Raw genomic sequence first — 19,471 nt, 5'->3', positions numbered from 1 at the left:
TATTCTTTTTAGCAGGTTTACTTATCCTGCGACAGCGGGATAAATTTTTCGTTGCCCACACAAAAAAAAAAGAACAATTGTAGTGCTCCGTGCAAATTTCGTAAGGTGCCTGGCTTTGTTTAGCGAAGGCACCATGAAAACCAACTACGAACACCACATAGCAGAAACACAAGGTGGAAACGAGTATTCAGTACTGCAGTCAGAGTCAAGCCAAAAAATTTCAGCTATCTCCAGGCACTTCCCTTAACATGGTCCCCATTTCCATCGGATGGGAACATGGTGTCACACATAGTTGTTCCGGCAGTTTGAAAAAAAAAACATTGAGTATAACGGACCTACAAAGCACTGAAACACTTGTATAAGAAATGTTTACAAAGCCCTAATTTGCGGAAACTCTAGAAAGTTAGGCCGCACATAACCCATAAGATGTCCGCTATTATTTCATCTTGGTGGCGCATTCATTTGCCTGAGGACAACTTCCTACGCGCTTTGCTAAATACGCCTGCAATGCTGTGACACACCTGAATAGGTAATTTTCTTTGAAAGCTGTATTTAACGTACGATGTGTAATCTTTCAGTTGTACATCCCAAGCGAATTGTTCCTATTTCATCGAAAAATTAATGACATGCGCTATTTGGATTCCAAGCGGATAATGAAAAACCAGCTACGAATTTTGGAAACCGCTACTACATTTTCCGAAGGACGGTGCCATGATTGTTAAATATTTTGAACGTAAGTCGCTAAACTTTCATCAATTGGTTTGAATTCATGTTGCACCGAATTTTATTTCTTCGCATAAAACAGTGCTGCCATGGTCTTCGTTTATTTGTTCTATATTTTGATGCCACTACATCAATAAAGTTATTGAAATGGCCCTGTTCTTTCAGTTATTCGTGCTTTTTCTTTCTGAAATAGAAGAGCCGTTATTGTGCAGAATGCCCTGGCACCTCTGCTCATAAATGACGTGTCCGTTTGGCGCCAGCTTCCTGAATCGTGTAGCGCATTTTTCGTGAGGGCCTCGCCGAACCATGGAATTCCAAACACGGAGGTCATAATAGGATAGGTGCCCTACGAAAACGAAACAAAAATGTTAGCAAGCATCAAATTAGAACGAAATACGCACTTATCTAGTCATAATATTGTTCCAGAAAAAAATACACTTTATGACAATAAATTGAATGTAAATTATTTTTTTTATATTTTAATATAATCACATTGTAATATGCATCAAATTCTGTACGATGAGAAAGTTTATATTTCAGAATGTTTGTGATTGTTGTGCTTCGCTTTACATTCATGAAGCTGTGCCACTGCAATTCAGCTACGGGTTTGTTAGAGGTGGGCGAATAACTTTTTTGAGCACGAATGGAATACGAATAGTAAGTTTCGCATATCGAATAGTCAAATGCAGATGTATCTATTTAAAACTAGAATAGTGATCTTCACACTGTTAGTTAACACGCTTGTACTGACAATTATGATCATTTTTATCACAGGATTGGTAATTCTAATGAAAAAGTTGCACGAATAGCCTCTCACCATCTTGAGATCCTAGTGGCAAACTAGCTTTCCAAGATTGAATGAACGAAATCAATTAATGTAACCACAAATTGTGGGAAAATAAAAGCTTCTCGAGGACCTTTGCGCCGTACACGCATATAATAGAGCCCGATGCAATGAAAACATCACTGGTGGCAGCGTAAAAGATAAAAATGCTACATGCTAGAGCGCCATGAACACTAAATGACAAGACTAGAAGCAAAATTACAAGTTGTCATGTACATATGCTCTAGCCATGAAACCAGAAACAAAGCTTGCATTATACCCATTTTGTTTCTGCTTTACTTCGAAAACTGATTTGGTTGTCACATTATCAAATTCACTTCGGATAATTTGTGATACCTTGTTTAGTAGACGAAGAACGTTAACCAGAGTTTACCAGTTGGCTGCTGCGAAATATTCGGTTAGTTTTGATGCTTGAAAATACCAAATAGTTCTTTTTAGAATGTGAATTCGAACAGTTTGACTAATATTGGATTCACGTTCGACACTTTAAATGTTCGCCCACTTCAAGTTTTTTAAGCAGTTAACATTGGGTTGAAGACTCATGCTGTGACGTGAAGAAATAGAACTTGAAAAAAAAAATATATAAATGTTATCCGAAAGAGCACATGAGCAATGGTGAAGTGGCGCATTTAGCACAATTTCGTGATTGTTGACGAACACGTAGTTTGCTTAGAGACGAACAGGAACATAAAAGTGGAATATGTAAAATGAACGCATACAACCCGCATTCAATCGGCCACAATCGTACACTTCTTGCATGCAGAAGCATTTTAACGCTATAGCGTTAGAGGCCCCGTGTCGCAGGAAAAACCAGCGTCGGCGTCTGTGCTTGGCGGTGGCGTCCACGGCCAAGAAAATCACCCCGAACCACCCCGACCACGCAGGCCCTTCGAGTGGCGCCGAGGAGCTGGTGAACTACTTGAATGCACAAAGTAAAATGCGTCATAAAAATCGTAAAGTACGACTTAACCACAACCTACAGGTAAGATGGCGTCGGATTGTAATTTTAACATACAAGAGAACGTAATTCTGCGACGCGGAAACTCAAACACAAACCCCTTCTCCAGCATATCTACGATTCATACAGCAGGGCGCCCCGGTAAGAGTTCCTTGCAAAAAGACCATCCAGATGAGGCTCGCATCCTACGCAGTGGCGCGCCAAGGCGAAGGTGCAGAAAAAAAAAGCTGCAGTTGCCGGAAGCCTGACGAAGAGTCAGGGATCGTTGAATGCTATCGCGTTCCACTCTTAAAAGGCTTAGCTTAAGCGTCCTCCAAATTTTCAAGTTTTTATGATAACTATACGGACATTAGAAGTGCGCTCACGCCACTGCGGCCACAACTTGCGCTGACGACACAGTGCCCTCTCCGCTGCGATGGTGCATTCCTGCCACGCTCAGAAGCGCGCATCATGCGCAATGGTATCTCTTCAGCCTCCGCCTTTATTGTAATTTTCAACCTAATTGAATAAAAATGAAATATTGAACATTTTTTATATGATGTAGTTCCTTTGCAAAAAAGCGCAAAACGTAGGAATTCTGTTTCCTTTAGATACAAGTCTTATCCTACCCAATAAATGAAGCAATTAGCAACATATGACGTTTCTTTAGAAACAGGTGCGAATTAGAAGAAATTAGGCAGTTCGATCATAGACAATGCGCTGTCTTTTGTACGCGAAATTGCAGGTAAATTAAGGGACCAAATACATGTAATGTTCACACTACCTTTTGTCCTTCATGTGAAATATACTAAAAACAATGAAATATTTCACACTTCTAAAATGTAATTTTTATAGACCGCTGCATATTTCACATCATGTTTTGCATTTAAAAAATAACACGGTCCACTGGTATTTTCGTTGGAAAATTTTGGCAGTTGGATATGAGACCAAACGTATACCTGTAATATCAACAAAGACTTGAAGAACCAACACTGGTCCTGATCACATTGAATAGCTATTGCGAAATGCCTTCGATGGGCCAAAGAGTGCTTGGCATTGAAATCGGGCCTCTTCCGAAAAAAAAATTCTTTTGATTCATTGTGTAGCGAATACCCGGAATTTGGCAGTCTTTATGTCATGAAGTAGCGCACCAGGGTTTATAGGCAGACTCATTGTTCCTATGCTCCAGTACTACTTGACGACTGTGGCTACGAGGGCGTTGCACGTACACTGTCATGACCGTGAGTAGCGCTTGAGAACACTCCCTGGGCTAATCCTGTATGCATGCCACGAATACCCAAGAGAGATCGCAAAGGACAGCAGCCGTGGTAGTTCGATTCGTAAATGAAATTAAACGTAATGCGGAGGATATGGACTGTGCACCCGTTTGCGGCAACTTGTTTTTCAGTCCACTTTCACTTACCTTTAAGTTTTCTTTTCTACATTCTAATTAAACGTCCCGAATAATTGCTACGCTTTCACTGACTTTAGTTTCCTATTACTTCGTACTGGCCTGAATAAAAAAATGAAGACCATCGTATCACGACACTGAAAATCTGACACGGGGTGGTCATATTTAGGTGCTATGGAACTCTTAAAATACATCTAAGAGATAATATAATTATACTGCTTGAGCTGTAAATCCAGCTCAAGGTGTATTTCTTGAGATTTCCAGCTCAAGGAATTTTTGCTCTGGATGTTGAACACAATTCATATCGTTCGATAACGACTATTTCATTAATGCTGACTTTGGTTTCTATACTCGTTGCATCTTTCTCGATTTCATTTAAAACTTATTCTGGGGCAGTGACTTGTGCATGTAATTAAATACTAACAAGCAGAAGAGAATGTGCATATCTCGTCGTCCCAGCACTTAGAACATGCCGCAATATTCTCTTATTGGTACAGCTCTGAAAACTTTTGTTTTCTGAAAGTGTCCTGGCCTTCATTTTACTACTAACCTTTCATGACCATGTACATATTCAGCACATCATAGGCAACGCCAATTAATCTGTTGGATGTCTACGGTAAAATTTAGATCTCTTCTATGTGAACACAAAATAACTCATGGTAATACATCTGTTCGTTCAAAGCTTGAATTTTACTCAGCCATTTGGGACCCGACTCATTACAGCACTGTCATGCAAACGGACACAGATAAATTGAGGAAACTCCTGAACTTGCAGGTTCTGCCCTAAAAATGGGCCATTCTGCATGCCATGCTCTCTATTTCTATGTAACATCAGGCTGCCTTTGTTTCCCTTTCATGTTTTACTGTAAACTTTTCTTACGTGGTGTTTGATTATGTGCGCGAACAATGTGCTTCGTAAAATTTATCCGGTATTTTGTACACTTCCTTGAACTGCTATTTCTGTTTATCTGAGTATTGTTAGTATTGTTTTTTTTTCTTTCATATTGTGAACTACACATTTTGTTACACGACGTTCGACATGTGCCCGAGCAATGTGAGTGACAAAATTTAGCCGATGTTTTGTGCGCTACCGCATCTTCTTTCATTTGTAACCCGGTTTTGCGACGATGATTCCTACTCATTTTTGCAGTGCTCGTGGCTCGGTATTCACGTGCAAAACTGTCTTGCAGTGATGCCCCCCTTACTCAATGCCCCTCATGCGGCCTGTAACGTATTTCGAAATAAATAAATAAATAAATAAATAAATAAATAAATAAATAAATAAATAAATAAATAAGTTCATGCTATCGATCGTGTTCAGCAACGTTCTAACCGTATTATAATGGCACGCGCATCTGTTTTTACTTTTTCAGGGGATGGCTTTTAAACCGCAAACAATTTAAGGTTATCGCTCAGCACAAGACGCTCCTGCATGCATTGGAACTTCCTCGAATGTTATCGTTTATTTTCTCTGTTTCCGGTTGTCGCCCAACCTCCTGCAGTCAAATTGTACACGCGAAGTGAATAGTGCTACGCTGTTCGTGAGGTACGCGAGTACGAGCGATTACGCTAGAAGCTTCGACGATTCATGAATAATTAGTCGACGCGCACGGCTCGCAGGTGAGATTTCTATTATCGCCGACTGTGCTCGCTTTATTAGGTGTCCTTTGAGCTTCCATTGCTTTTCTGGGCACAGGTTCTCTAATAAAAAGTCACGACTCACAGTTGATGGTATCCTATGATGGTTGATGGTCACTACAGCGTGACAATATTGTGTAGCTATTTGCCATTTTCCTTCGTCATGTACACGAAACATACATTAAATCTTCCCAACCTTTTTTCCAAGTCGTAAGTTAAGTGGTTATACGTTTTCGCAAGAATTATCATTTTTAACCATATCATCACAACCAGCTCCTAACACTTACTTACGAGCTGTATATTGCGTCGTTTCGACGAGAATCTAAAGGTTGGTGTGCCCTCTAGCAGAACAAACTTATTCCACGGCTCCATTATTCTGAGAAGTGTGGGTTGGAAGCGACTTCCTGCTTTCCTGGACGCGGAAGACTTCAAGACAACAGTACATAAAATTATTTTGTAACCACATTAACTCCCGTATAGCTTTCTTTAATAATGGTTGTTGTAATGCGTGCGGGTATTGAAAGTAAATAAACGAAATAATTAAATTTGTTAAAGAAGAGGAGCCTCTTATTTCATTGTATGGCGTAGTACAGACCCTCGAATGTGGTTTTTGGCGGCACTGTTATTACAGAAATATTGTTTGAGGGTTAGCCTTGATGCCCTGTTTGAGCAAATATCTGTGAAGTGTGAAAAGTCAGGCATGCACGGGGGAAACGCGTGTTCGTGTTAAACATATAGGTTCTACGCCGTAATGCTGGGTAGGAGAAAGTTACTATAATTGGAGGAAAATCACTGTAATGATCTCAATGAATGGTCGACACCTTAACCGTGCTATTTGTGCACAGAACAGAGAAAATAGAAGAGAACTGTGATATTGTGTGGGTCAATGGGTCATGTGGACATAAACGCGGGAAAAAAGGTAGAAGTCCTCCGCCAAGTTGAATAGAGCCTGGAAGGCCCTGCTGGCTTACGAATGTATTCAGAGGTTGTGCACGTTACTTATGTGTTAAGAAGAAAACTATCCCACAGTTCTCACTTGTACATCTTTTCAGTTTAATTATAGTGCTTGACGGGTCTGAATTAGAGCACTGCACGGGCCGATTTTTTTCAGCCCGGGCCCGGCCCGGGCCCGTTATTAAGTTGGGCAGCCCGCCCGAGCCCGATCAAAACTTTTATGGCGAGACCCGGGCCCGTCCCGGGCCCGGAAATAATCTACGTTACCCGCCCGGCCCGGCCCGCCACCCCTTTACTTTAGGCCCAAGCCCGGCCCGAGCCCGACTCGAAACCGGCCCGAACCCGGCCCGAGACCGAAAAATAATGTTTTTCAGAGTTGAGACGCCCGCGAATAACTCGCTGCACGTTACATGCACACCACCAGAAAGCCCGAGCCCGGCCCGGGCCCGCATCGAAAAACCCGAGCCCGGCCCGGGCCCGGGTCAAAAAGCACACGGCGTGCCCGAGCCCGGCCCCAGCCCGTGAAAAAACAGTTCTACCCGGCCCGGCCCGGCCCACGGGCCGGGCCGGGCCCGGGCTTTCGAGTAAGCCCGAGCCCGTGCAGTGCTCTAGTCTGAATACTTATTGTGACGTTTTTAACAAAAAATATTCGTTTGCCTCACTTTTTAATCATGCCGGATTCCACCACCAGTACACAAAAGTCTTAATTTGGGCGCGGGTCTGCAAAAACCAGTTCGCCGGTCAAATGTGACCTACAGTCCGAACGTTGTGCCAGCCTTGATTTAAAACATTACATTAGCCAGTCAGCACCTTTAGTTCGATAAAGGAGGCTGTAGGATTTTCAGAAGATATTGAACGCTCACAAAGACCAGTGCAGTGTGTATGTTCGGGTGCATAAATGATAATAGGTAACATCTGAAATAACCTCAGTGTTAGAAAAAAATTAGCCGTATATTTGCTGGATTCGCTGCAAATAACGTCGAAAGACGATAGTCTTCTGCCACCCCTGATACGTAAAACCCTCTCTTCTCCCTTATCCCACCCCTCACGCTCTTCCCCTCCCCTCTCACTTCTTCCATGATGGATGCAATGGAGGTTTAGCTGAATTCAATTCGAATTTCCCGCGTTTACCCTGCTGCCGCGCCATCTGTTGGGACCTTTTATTATGGTTGGCTTCATTTACTAACGTAAAAACCAGTCGAACGCTGCGGATCATGGTTATGTACATATATTTTGCCTCAAATAGACCTGACGTTTTCTTTGCGCTGTAATAATGTTGATGTGTATGGCCCCGTGCCACCAGTGCTAGTAGCTTGGTTGGTTTTGGCCGGGCGGTTGAATCGATTGCCAGACAAAGTTCCTTGCGTTTATGTAGCTCAAGAAAGACTGTCGTCTTTATTATCAGAGCACTTGCAGTGGTCGCACGACTTACTAGTCTAAGCACACGCAGGGTAAAATTGTCGCCATATCAATGCATGCTTTAATTCTACTAAGCTGAAAATTATGTATTTGATTGTGCATACAAGAGAGTACACCTCAAGCCCCATTTGACATCCGAGTAATCTGTCCCAGTTAACCACAGATACATATTTAAATTTACTTTCGCCAAAAGCTATAAAATTAGAGCGGCAGCTGTTATGGACTAATTCGAATAGCCGTTTCGGTTGGCAGCTGTCTCCGCCGCCACCGCTAGTGTCCGTCGCCGTGATTGCCAGGAATGAAAAAAAAGCAGTTCCTGCCGGGATCGAACACGGCCCACAGCGCGGAGTCAGCAGCTCTACCTACTGAGCGACGCCAGCGCATGTTAGCGTGTAGCGGGAAACTGCCTCATACACGCTTGCTAGCGCGCGAGGAGATACACTATGTGAGATGTGAGCATCGATACGTGCACACTTTGCATTGCAGTTGCATAATATTACACCAGGTGGCACGCCATGCAGCAGTTGCACAGGTATGCTACAAGGTAGATGGAGAAGGCTTGAGGAAGAAATAGAATACTAAGGAGAGGCTCTATTCTCGACACGCATGACGGCTGCACGGCCGCCATTATCCGCCATCTTGGCTGTCTCATTGGCTGTCCAGAGGTCACGTGTCTTGAAATTTGTGCTGGAAAGGGAAGTTTTGCAAAATGCAATTTTGAGTTTTCATCAGAATGACGAAACATGACGTGGAGCTGCAAATTTTATCGACTAATACTTTTTTGTGGTCCTTGGCACTTATATTGCTCTTTAAAAAGAAAGTGGGCGGTAGGGTGCAGAAGCCCGTGCAATGCATCTGCAATTTCGCGAATATGCGGTGGCGTTCCAAGATAGCCAGCATGTGAGCTTGTTGATTGGCTGAAGGAATATCCCGTGAAGAGAGTCACAGGAAGGTCCATTTCGTAAACGTCAATTGGACGTTGCGTGACGTTGCGCTGGGCCTCCATTGCCGAGATTTTCCACCATAATTTTTGGTGCGACGAGCCGCGCGAATTATGGTAATGAGCGGCCATATGCAATGGCAGTCGAGAGGCATGCGTATCGCCGCATTGTCCCTGTCATTTGGGGCCATGAAAATCTTTTGTTCACAAAGCGTACTCATAGAGTTTGCATCGCTCTCGGATGATGCTGGCATTTGTGTTTCGAACCATCATATTATTAACAACACATTTATTTGAAATAATATTGTTTGAAAGTGGCAAACTTTCTGCGACCTTTTGCACTTTTCACTACTGCGTTTATCGTAATCAATATTAATGACATTTAGCATCACTAAAGGCTATGACAACGGCGACTTTTTAATTTATAAGAAGAAATGTACGCAAGGCCGCGCCTTGAAGTTTCCTCTCGCGGTGCGAGTATAAGCAGCGAAGTGGACAAGAGATGGCAGTGCCGGCGCTTGCGTCGCGCATGCGGATACCTGTGACGCGCGCAACGCTATCGATGATATTCAGCCGCTTCTCAGCCAAGCGAGTCGGGCCGAGTCACTTGCGTTTCACGAGATAGCGATAACGCGGCCTAGATCGTGCGCTCATCATCACTGGTAGGTCGCGTATGTTGTCTCAAGGTAGAAAGCAAGCGCGTGGGCGCCAACATACGATGACTGATTCCGTTTCCCGAGGACACGCATCCGAGCTAATGAAGCAGCCGAGAGCATGTGCGCATGAAGACGATGGCAGCGAAAAACGTTTTTGATGGAATAATCGTATGCTTTGGGCTAGCTGCTTTATTTTTACTGGGGAGGAAAACTGTTTTGATTTATCAAGAACACTAGGTTCAATGCCTACATTAGAGTTTCTTAGGCGAAACGTCAAATTTGCGTCACGTTACGAAACAAATTGGGGCCATTAGCGCCATTTCGTAAGCTTCGCGCCTACGTCACGCCTCGAGTAAAACGGTGGAATGTGCAGAATAGAGCCTGAGATGCCTACAAGAAATGCTGGAATGAAAAGCATGTATAGTGCCACGTTGTAGTGACTGTCCCAAAACACTGTAGCAAAACTGTGATAGGCGAAACTAATTTTTATTGGCCGAACTTGTGCCCACAAAACAATTGGCACTCGAAGCACAACGATAGCGGCGAACACAGTCTGCGATCGTCGAAATCTGATAAGTGCATGAAGCGCGTCGGCTTTTATACACCGCCCGTCGAAGATGCCAGTGTAATTCCTGATGCCCACGCGGTTACCAGAAACCACTACACAATTCGTGCCGCACATGCAATCTGATTATACAAGGTTCGGCGAGGACATACACCAGAGTTAAAATCAACAATAAGATTCGCGTAAGATCTGAAATCATGCAGGCGTGTCTTGTGCTGTGCGATATGCTTAAGCTGTTAGCGGGTGAAATGGAGTCCCTGAGAAAAGGATAAATAAGTACACGAGTCAGTAGCACACCAGAATAAATCAAGCAGGCTAGGTGACTTTTTGCCACCGCCCCGTTTCAAAGGGGAGCAAATCTTTTTTTCTGGGGTTCTACGTGTCAAAACCACCTCTGATTATGAGACACGCCGTAGGGGAGGACTCTGGATTAATTTTAACCACCTGGTATTCCTTAACGTGCACTACAACGCAAGAACATGGGCGTTTTTGCATGTCGCGTCCATCTAAATGCGGCCGCAGCGGCCGGGATTCGATCCCGCGATCTCGTGCTTAGCAGCGTAACACCTTAGCTGACTGAGCCACCGCGGCTGGTGGGGATGCAAATCGATCATCATAATCATTATCATTACCATTTGCGTCGCAACGCGCCACGTAGCGTCGATACGTGCACACTTCGCATCACAGTTGAATAATATCACACCCGCATTTCATAGGTAGCGGTACAATCGTTGTCTCGTAAATATTGTAAATACGTGATTATATGGGACTTCCGCATCGTAACAAATTAATGGAGGTGTGGGGTACCCATTAGAGACAACAACGGAGCTCTGCAGTGGTCGTCACTTCGGACTGGACAACATGAGGTGACGGAGCAGAAACCGAAATGGCGCGACCCACATCAATACCTACAACCTCGACGATTGTCCTGGCTCAGCCGCGGAATCCAGGCAGGTTCTGCGGCAGCGACCACCTCGACGCGGAAGACTAAGTCGCCACGTATGAGCGGGTAAGTGCCCGCAACAAATGAGATCCGACTATTATGCTAGCTAACTTGGTTTACTACCTACAAGGCACCGCCAAGGTGCTGTATGATACCCACGAGGACGAGCTTAACGACTGGGATACATGCACTTGTTCCGCCATTCCGCCGGGCTGAAGAGTGCCGCTAAGAAAGAAGTAGCGTACCGTGTCCAGGCATCCACAGAATAATACGCATTTTACATCTTACACAGGACGTGCTGGATCTGTGCCGTAAAGCCGACAGCGGTACGGCTGAGTCGGAGAAGGGTGGGCATGCGATGAAGGGAATCGCTGACGATGCTTTCAACTTGCTCATGTGCCAAAATTGTGAAACAGTACTCGACATCATAAAACAGGCCAAGAGCCACCGTATTGCAATGCCGTTCACAGGTCTGCCGAACACCACTGCAACATCCTCTTGTGACGACAGGCTAGGAAGGCAGCGACCATCATCATCAAAGACCTGACGCGAATAGTGCGGCGAGAACTTGAAGCAGTGCCTCCTGCAGCTCTTTTTTACCGCACCAGTCAGCCGAACAACTTGCCTACAGTGCCTGCGGGCAATAATCCGCGAAGAGCTCGCTAATTTTGGAACTCATTCTGTAAGTGCGGTGGCCGCGCTTGGCTACCACTGGCGAGCGGTATCTTGAACCCTACTGAAATTCAGCTGAGTGGTGAACCGCAGACGATCGGCCAATATATTTTGCCTGCCAGCGTATCAATCACTTTGCTCGCCATTGCAATAGCCACCCTGTCCCCTCCCCTCTACGACCGCCATTCACCAGTTATCGCCCCGAACACAGCCAGCGCCGTTACCAGTCACCATTTGAACCGAAACAGCCAAAACACGACGCTCGGGCCGCTTTAAACGGTCCCTCGTCATCATTCTGACGTCACCAGTCCCGTTCGCCACCAGCTCGTGGACCATCATCCCTGTCGCCACAGGCTCGTCATCCAGCGTCGCCGATGCAGCCTTGACGGCGGTCTCTGCGAAACTAAGCGATACAGCTCCCGGAGGTGACACTGCATTGACGACTCGACAGCAAAACCCTCCGATCACTTTGCCGACCAAACAGAATTTGATGGACATTGTAGTCGATGGCGTCAGTGTCCGTTCCGTATATCGTGCTCACTCTTACAGGCAATCACATGTCGCTCCCTCGCTTTATTTTAACTGCATGTCTCAAATTGTTCCCAGAGGCATGTCTTTCGGCCGCATCTCGCCTGTGAACGATTGCGAGGTATCTTCCCTTGACGCCGAAATTCCGTCGCCTCTCAACAAGAACCCCTAATTCACGTACTCTTGTCGTAGACGACCTTAGCAATATATGATTGCACCTCACCTTCTTCCTGCACCAACTGCTTACCTCCACCGTCTCTTCGAAACTTACCGCGACAGTTTTTTTTTTACTTTGGAAGCCGTCATTTAGCCCAGACGTCGGTGGTCACACATCGTATTTACACCGGAGACGCCAATCCGATACGCCGCCGGCCGTACCATGTTTCACATTCTGAACGACAAGTGATCCAACGAGAAGTCGCTAATATGCTGACTAAAGGCGTTATCGAGCCATCTTGCAGTCCGTGGGTGTCCCCTGTTGTCCTCGTCAAGAAGAAAGACGGCAGTTGGCGCTTTTGTGTCGATTAGACACACCTAAACAAAATCACGCGCAAGGTTGCCTACCCCTTGCCGCATATTGATGACGCTTTGGACTGCTTGCACGGAGCCAAGTACCCTTCAGCGATAGACCTTCGATCAGGCTAATGACATGGACTGTGAAAAAACCGACGGCTTTTACTAATTCAAGGTTATGCCGTTCGGCCTTTCTCATGCCTCGGCAACCGTAGAAATAATGATGGACTCCTTACTTCGCGGCAATAATTGGTCCACATTTCTGTGTTATCACACGATGTGACAGTCTTGTCACCAACTTTGGAGAGTCATCCAACGCGTCTGCTGGATATTCTTGCTCTTTTTCGACGTGCTGGCATGCAATCGAACTCATTCAAGTGCCACTTTGGACACCCTCAAATTACCGTTCTTGGACATGTCGTCAGTGCCGCTTGCGTTCATTCCGACCCTGACGAGATTCGCGCTGTGCAGAACTTTCCTGTTCAGCTTCCCCCGCAGACGTAAGAAGCTTCGTTGGACTATGTTCGTATTTCCTTCGTTTCATCAAGAATTTCGCCGAAACCGCTCACCCAGTCGCGGACTTATGAAGGACGTTGCTTTCACATGGGGCCTAGCTCAAACCAAAGCCTTCTTTACCCTCGTACACTTACTAACGGCTCCCCCAATTGCTGGCTCATTATGATCCATCTGCCGCCACTGTACTTCGCACGGATGCAAGTGGCCATGGAATTGGGGCTGTACTCGTTTAATGGCAGCGTAGCGCAGAGAGAACAATTCCATACGCCAGCCGCCTCCAGTCACCCACCAAGAGGAATTTTTCAATTACGGAAACGAAATGCCTGGCGTTAGTTTGGGCAGCAGCCAAATTCAGCCCCTACTTGTATGGCGGCACATTTTCCGTGGTTATCGATCACTACGCCTTGTGCAGACTCTCGTCACATAAAGGCCCCACGGGATGATTGGGTAGATGGGCGGTGCGGTTCCAAGAATATTCTTTTGCTGTTTTATACAATTCAGGCTGCTTGCACAAGGACGCCGACTGCCTCTCCTGTCGACCACCCCGAATGTGATGTCGACCATGTCGACCACCCTGTCATGTCGACCACCCTGAATGTGATGCGCATGACAGAGACGCTTGCGTCCTGGTCATTTCTGATCTGCGTGACATTCCCACTAAACAACGGCGTGATGACTGCTTACGTGTTCCCATAGATCGTCTCAATTCTGGACGTTCGTATCCCCCGCTGCATATGTTCGTACTCCACGACGACGTTCTCTACTGTCGCAGCTTACGCCCTAAAGGACCAGAATATTTATTCGTTTTCCCCCGCCATATGCGGACTACGACACATTGACACATTGACACTATGACACATTGTTTCCTTCCTCGACGTTCTTGAGCAGTTGCATGACCAACCTACTGCAGGCCATCTCCGCGGTTCTCGTACTTACAACCGCGTACGGCGCCGCCTCCACTGACCAGACCTGCACCGCTCTGTGTGCCGCTACGTTGCCGCCTGTGCGCTCTGTCAGCCCCACAAAAAACTTGCTGCGCTGCTCGCTGGACGCCTTCACCCCATCGATGTGCCCTCAGAACCATTCCTTTGAGTCATTCTCGATCTTCTCCGCCCATTTCCGACGTTAAAATCTGGCAATAAGTGGGTCATTGTCACGACTAATTACGCGACACGCGACACGACTGATTACCCGGTACGCTATCACGCGAAGCTTGGCCCACAAGCTGTGCAACTGAGGTGGTGTATTTCCTTTTGAATGACATCATCCTCCATCACTGAACACCCCGACAGCTTCTTACTGATCGCAGCCGTACCTGCTTTTCCTGAGTTCTTAAACACCTCCTTCGCTCCTGTTCTGCCGAGCACAAGATTTCCAACGCCTACCACCCGCAGACAAACGGACTCACGGAGCGGCTCAATCGCATGTTGACAGAAATGCTCTCTATGAACGTTTCGGACGACCACATTGATTAAAGACAGCACGTTACCCTTCGTGACCTTCGCCTATAATTAGTCCCGTCACGGGACCACTGGCTTTTCCTTATTGTACCTCGTGTTCGGACGCCACCCTATCCTGCCTTTTGACACATTGTTTACTTCCTCGACGAACACTCCCACTGAATATGTTCAAGACGTCTTCGCCCGAACTCACACAGCCCGCGAGATTGCCGCCTCCCGTCTCACTCAGTCTCAAACCGCGCAGAAGATGAGGTACCACAGCCGACATGAAGATGTTCGATTTCTCCTGGCTCCGTTGTCATCCTATGGACACCATGTCGCCGCATTGGCTTGTCTGAAAAGCTAATGCCGCGCTGCACATGGCTCTACACGATATTGTGTCAGCTTGGCGATGTTAACTATGAGATCGCTCCGTTGGACACGCTTGTCCCTAATGACGTTGTTCATGCGGCTCGGCTGAAGCCTTAGTTTGCCGCGAGTTCATATGCCTTATAGTTAGCGCCGAGACGGTGCCTTTACAGGCAGGGGTTATGTTACGGCGTAACCAAGAGTGGCGCCAGTCAGAAGAAAACGATCTGACGTGTAGAGGTGGAATGGGTCTCGACAGCCATCTTTTCTATGTATCGTTGCCGCTATGCTAAATATTGTAGATGCATCTTTATATGTGACTTCCGCGTCGCAATAATATTAACGCGATTGCGTTAACGGCCACCTCTCGCAGAAAATCTGGCGTTGCTGCCGGCGTGCGATGTCGGCGTCCGTGGCGGAAATAATCATTCGCAACCACCCTGACCGCGCAGGCTATCCGCGTGGCACAAGGTGTTAGTGGAGGAGAAACTCATTCCGAACAACCATGGCCGCGCAGGCTCTTCGTCGTGGTGCAAGGTGTTAGTGAACCAAAAATGAATTTCTCACACTGAAATCCGGAAGAAAAATGATAAAGTACAACTTAAGCATAACCAACAGACATGCTGGCGTAAGACTGTTATTTGTATATACGAGAAAACATCATTCTGTTACGGAGGCAACTCAAACACAAACCTCTTTTGCCAGAATTTATACCATAACAACACCGGCTCACTCTGGGAGCCTACTTGCGAAAGTCTTATCCAGATGGCGTGGCATCCTCTGCAGGTCAAATTGGGACTTTCGGACACGCGCGCGCGTTGGGGCAATAGCAAACAATTAATAAAATAATGAAAAAAGGTCCTAGGGCCTTCACATTTTAATATAAGACGACTTTTATGGCCCCTGGCAAATCGTCTTCCCAGTAATGAATTTCTGTTTAATAGTGAAGCCGACTTTAAGAGGATCGGTGTAAGCTTGGTCTTTGTAAGCGTGCTTTCCCACGTTCTATATTGCGGTGAAAGAAGCCTACTTGCCGGATGCGAACCCGGTAATCACTATCGCGTTCTTCTCTTAAAGGCGAACCTTAAGCATCCTCCAATTTTTTAAGGAGATGCATACAAAATGCTGGAATGAGAAACATGTATAGCGTACCTGAATAAATCAAGCAGGCTAGGTGACGGTCACCGACCCGTTTCAAAAGGGATGTCAATACATCATCATCATCATCATTAGCATCATATCTTGCCATTTGTCACAACTTGACATGAGCGCCGCGTAGCGTCGGTATGTGCAAAATTTTCAGTGCAGTTGCGTGGTACTCTACCAAGTGTTCGGACATGTAGCAGTTGCTTGCGCCACTTGCATGTTGCATGCAGCTGAACTAAAGCAAGCAAGGTGACTATTTGTCGCCGCCTCGTTTCAAAGGGGATGCAAATAAATGATCACGGTAATCATCATCAATAGCATCGTATCGTGCCACGGGTCAATAGATGTCACATGTGCGCCGCGTAGTGTCAATACCTGTGGTTACTGTTCGGTACATGTTATGACGCCTCCTCGGAAGGTACGATCTAGTACACTCTAGTACGAAGCCTCTAGTGCGTGCCGCCGAAAATGGGGCTCCTATGGAGGTGCCCCTCTAGCTTACGCTGTGATTGTGCTGCGTGTACCACGCACGCTTGTGATAATTTTCTTGGTAACAATGCGCATAATTATTGGCGGTTCCTCTTCCGATGTTCACGCTTCTCGATTTGTGCTCAAGTGCAAGGTTCACGGCACCATTGTGCTATTCTCCAGTAAATTTTATAATGGTTGTAATTGCGCGGGGTTGCATCAGAGTACACACAGTGGATTGTTTAATTTTGGTCATTATTTGAAATGTATACTCTTTGATCAATCTTGTATGTGGCCACGTTTTCTCCAAAGGGCCTGCTTTTTTGATGGTTAGTTATTTGCTGCTATACTTTAACGAGCATGTTTCTGCGAGAACGCGTGCTATTATATTACCATTTCGAGTTCGGTTTCAGTATGCTGTTTTACAAAGAAAGAAAATATATTTTTAGGTCAGTATTTGAGTACAGGAATGATGTATTAAATCAGATCATTCTTCATGATAGGAAATTCCCTGTAAATGAAATCGCAAAATTATGAGGCAATTTGATAATTTAGGAAAAATCAATATTACATACCACGCAGGCTAGGTGTCACCTTAATCACTGCACAGTGATATGTTTTACTCAGAAAAAGAATAGCTTCCTTCGCCACAAAGTGGTGACCTGCAACAACAGGTGAAAATAATTCAGTCGCTAATGGAGCCGAACCAGGATCAGAACGTTATTTGCGTTAAAGTATCCGGATAAAAGAGCAATCGTGTGTGTTATACTGGCGTCAATCAGACCAAAGTCGTGTCGATACGAGACTTCCTTTCGCACCGTGGTAATGTGAACTAAAATATAGGGCCTTATTTTAACGTCTTTATATTACAATTAGAGAAACAGGGGTAATGTCAAAGTTTACCTTTCTGTTGCCATGCCCAGGTATCTGCGTTTAGCTTCACGTTTCAATATACCACATATTCAAAAACAGAAGTTCGCGATTAAGCTTCATAAGATGCCGTTTGACAGTCTGCTACAAGCTATCTTGCCGAATGGAAACAAAAGAAAGTAGAAGATACACCACGTGAAGGCACAATGTCGAATGAGAACATGTATTCCAATTGACAAAAGTACGGAATGGTTCAAAAATGGCAGACAATGTGCCTCTTCTCAACTAGAGTGAAAGATGACACAAGGTTTTCTCAATGATTATAGTTCCTAAATGTTACCCCGGCAATATAAACTGGAACGAAATAAGCATTCATGGGTTTTTCATGTGAAAAAAAAATTTCGCCGACGATTACGACATTCCCTAATGCGAAATATCAATGCAGCTGTACACGTGTTTTCATTTCGCGATATATTGGCTGGCGCGAACAATATGTCCCGTGCTGCGCGTTGCAAACGGAGAGAACTGCGGTGCGAATGCCTCACGAAAAGGGAGATGGCGAAAGATAGCACGTGGGGGACGAGTGGGCGCAATTTACAGCAGCCGCCGTCGACAGACCTCCGCTCTTGCAGCGATTTGTTTCCATATATCCTATCGGTGACGTCATGGGTGAACAGACGATGCGCGCTACTCTGGCGCCATCTCGTAGCCATCGTCGCCGCAGAGCCCGTCTTGCGGAGCACTGCGCTTTTCTTACGCTTGCGCCATAACCTCCTTCTCCGCTTCCCTCCTCGCGCTGTCATCACTATAGCCGTCTTTCATCCCCCTCTGCGCTACGCGATCGCTCTTTCATCCTTCGCTGTGCTCGTTCACTCGGTTACGCCGAGGACGCCGACGGTCGCCGCAGGAATGGGCGCCTAAGAGTTGTGCTCTAAAAAAAAGTACGTCTAGCTGGTCACATTTCGTATTTTCAGTCACTGATGCTAACTGTTCAAGAGGACATTGCAAGAAACACGAAGACACTTGTTTTCTAAGACCGTTAGTATTTAGCGAAACAGCACCAAAACTATGTTCCACAATGTTTCTCCTGTTGCGCTTATGATTCACGTGGAGTTAAAGTTGCAAGAACACACGCTAAATAAGTGTTTTAAAAACGTTCCTTAGTAATGCGCTCAAAGTCTCTTTGCAGGTTGTACATCGGAAGGTAATGATGACTTCAACATTACCGCTGAAATTTCAGTAAACAGTCAAAATATTCTTTCAAAATTTCACATTCCTTCTTTTAGCGCTCTTTTCTAAGGCGGTTGTATAACATATTTTAAATACTCTATACTAACTGATTCTGAATTTTATAATGGCTCATATTCGGATCAAATGGTGCTTGTCAATGTTGGGCAGTGCTCGGGAGTTCGGCAAAGACCTTATTTGGATGTTCATGGTTCTGACTCTTTATCGCCTGCAATTACGTGTGACCATTTCGAGGACTTACTTTTCTTTGGCTTAGACCAGAATTAGGCGTAAAGTGTTATCTCAGTAAAACAAATTGATTTGGCGATATACAGGAAGGTGGGGATCTCCAGAACGCTGTGGTCTAAGTATAAGGTGACTTGGTACAACTTCATCCACGGTGTCAGACTGGAAACTGATACTTCAGAGACGTTGTACTAGATAGGTCGCAGAGGGGTTATTCAACATGAAGTGCCTAGAAATATACAAGGAAAATTTTGATGTCTACGACGAGGCAAATCTAGGTTCCCAAATACCTTACCCACCCGTTATGCATTGTGTCCCAGTGTTTCTAGAGGGCTTAATCGCGCACCAAGTTCTCTAATCGCAAAATGAGATGCGGGATTCCAAGGCTAATGTATGGCTAATGTTTAGTGTTTAGACGTTAATTACAAACATATTTATTTCTCCGTG

At 45.5% G+C, this 19,471-nt stretch overlaps 1 long non-coding RNA gene across 1 annotated transcript; it reads right to left on the bottom strand.

Annotated features, from left to right (window-relative positions):
- Positions 1-797: 797 nt before the first annotated feature.
- LOC119459645 (uncharacterized) lies at positions 798-11,212 on the bottom strand. The gene is made up of 3 exons (XR_007467947.1): positions 11,087-11,212; positions 2,891-4,755; positions 798-1,069 (listed from the first exon to the last, which is right to left on the bottom strand). It is a non-coding gene; the product is annotated as an uncharacterized LOC119459645 (long non-coding RNA).
- Between the last annotated feature and the right edge of the window lie 8,259 nt (positions 11,213-19,471).

Source organism: Dermacentor silvarum, chromosome 7, assembly GCF_013339745.2.
Source record: "Dermacentor silvarum isolate Dsil-2018 chromosome 7, BIME_Dsil_1.4, whole genome shotgun sequence".
In the NCBI taxonomy this organism is placed as follows: domain Eukaryota; kingdom Metazoa; phylum Arthropoda; class Arachnida; order Ixodida; family Ixodidae; genus Dermacentor; species Dermacentor silvarum.
This window is presented reverse-complemented; position numbering and strand designations above follow the sequence as displayed.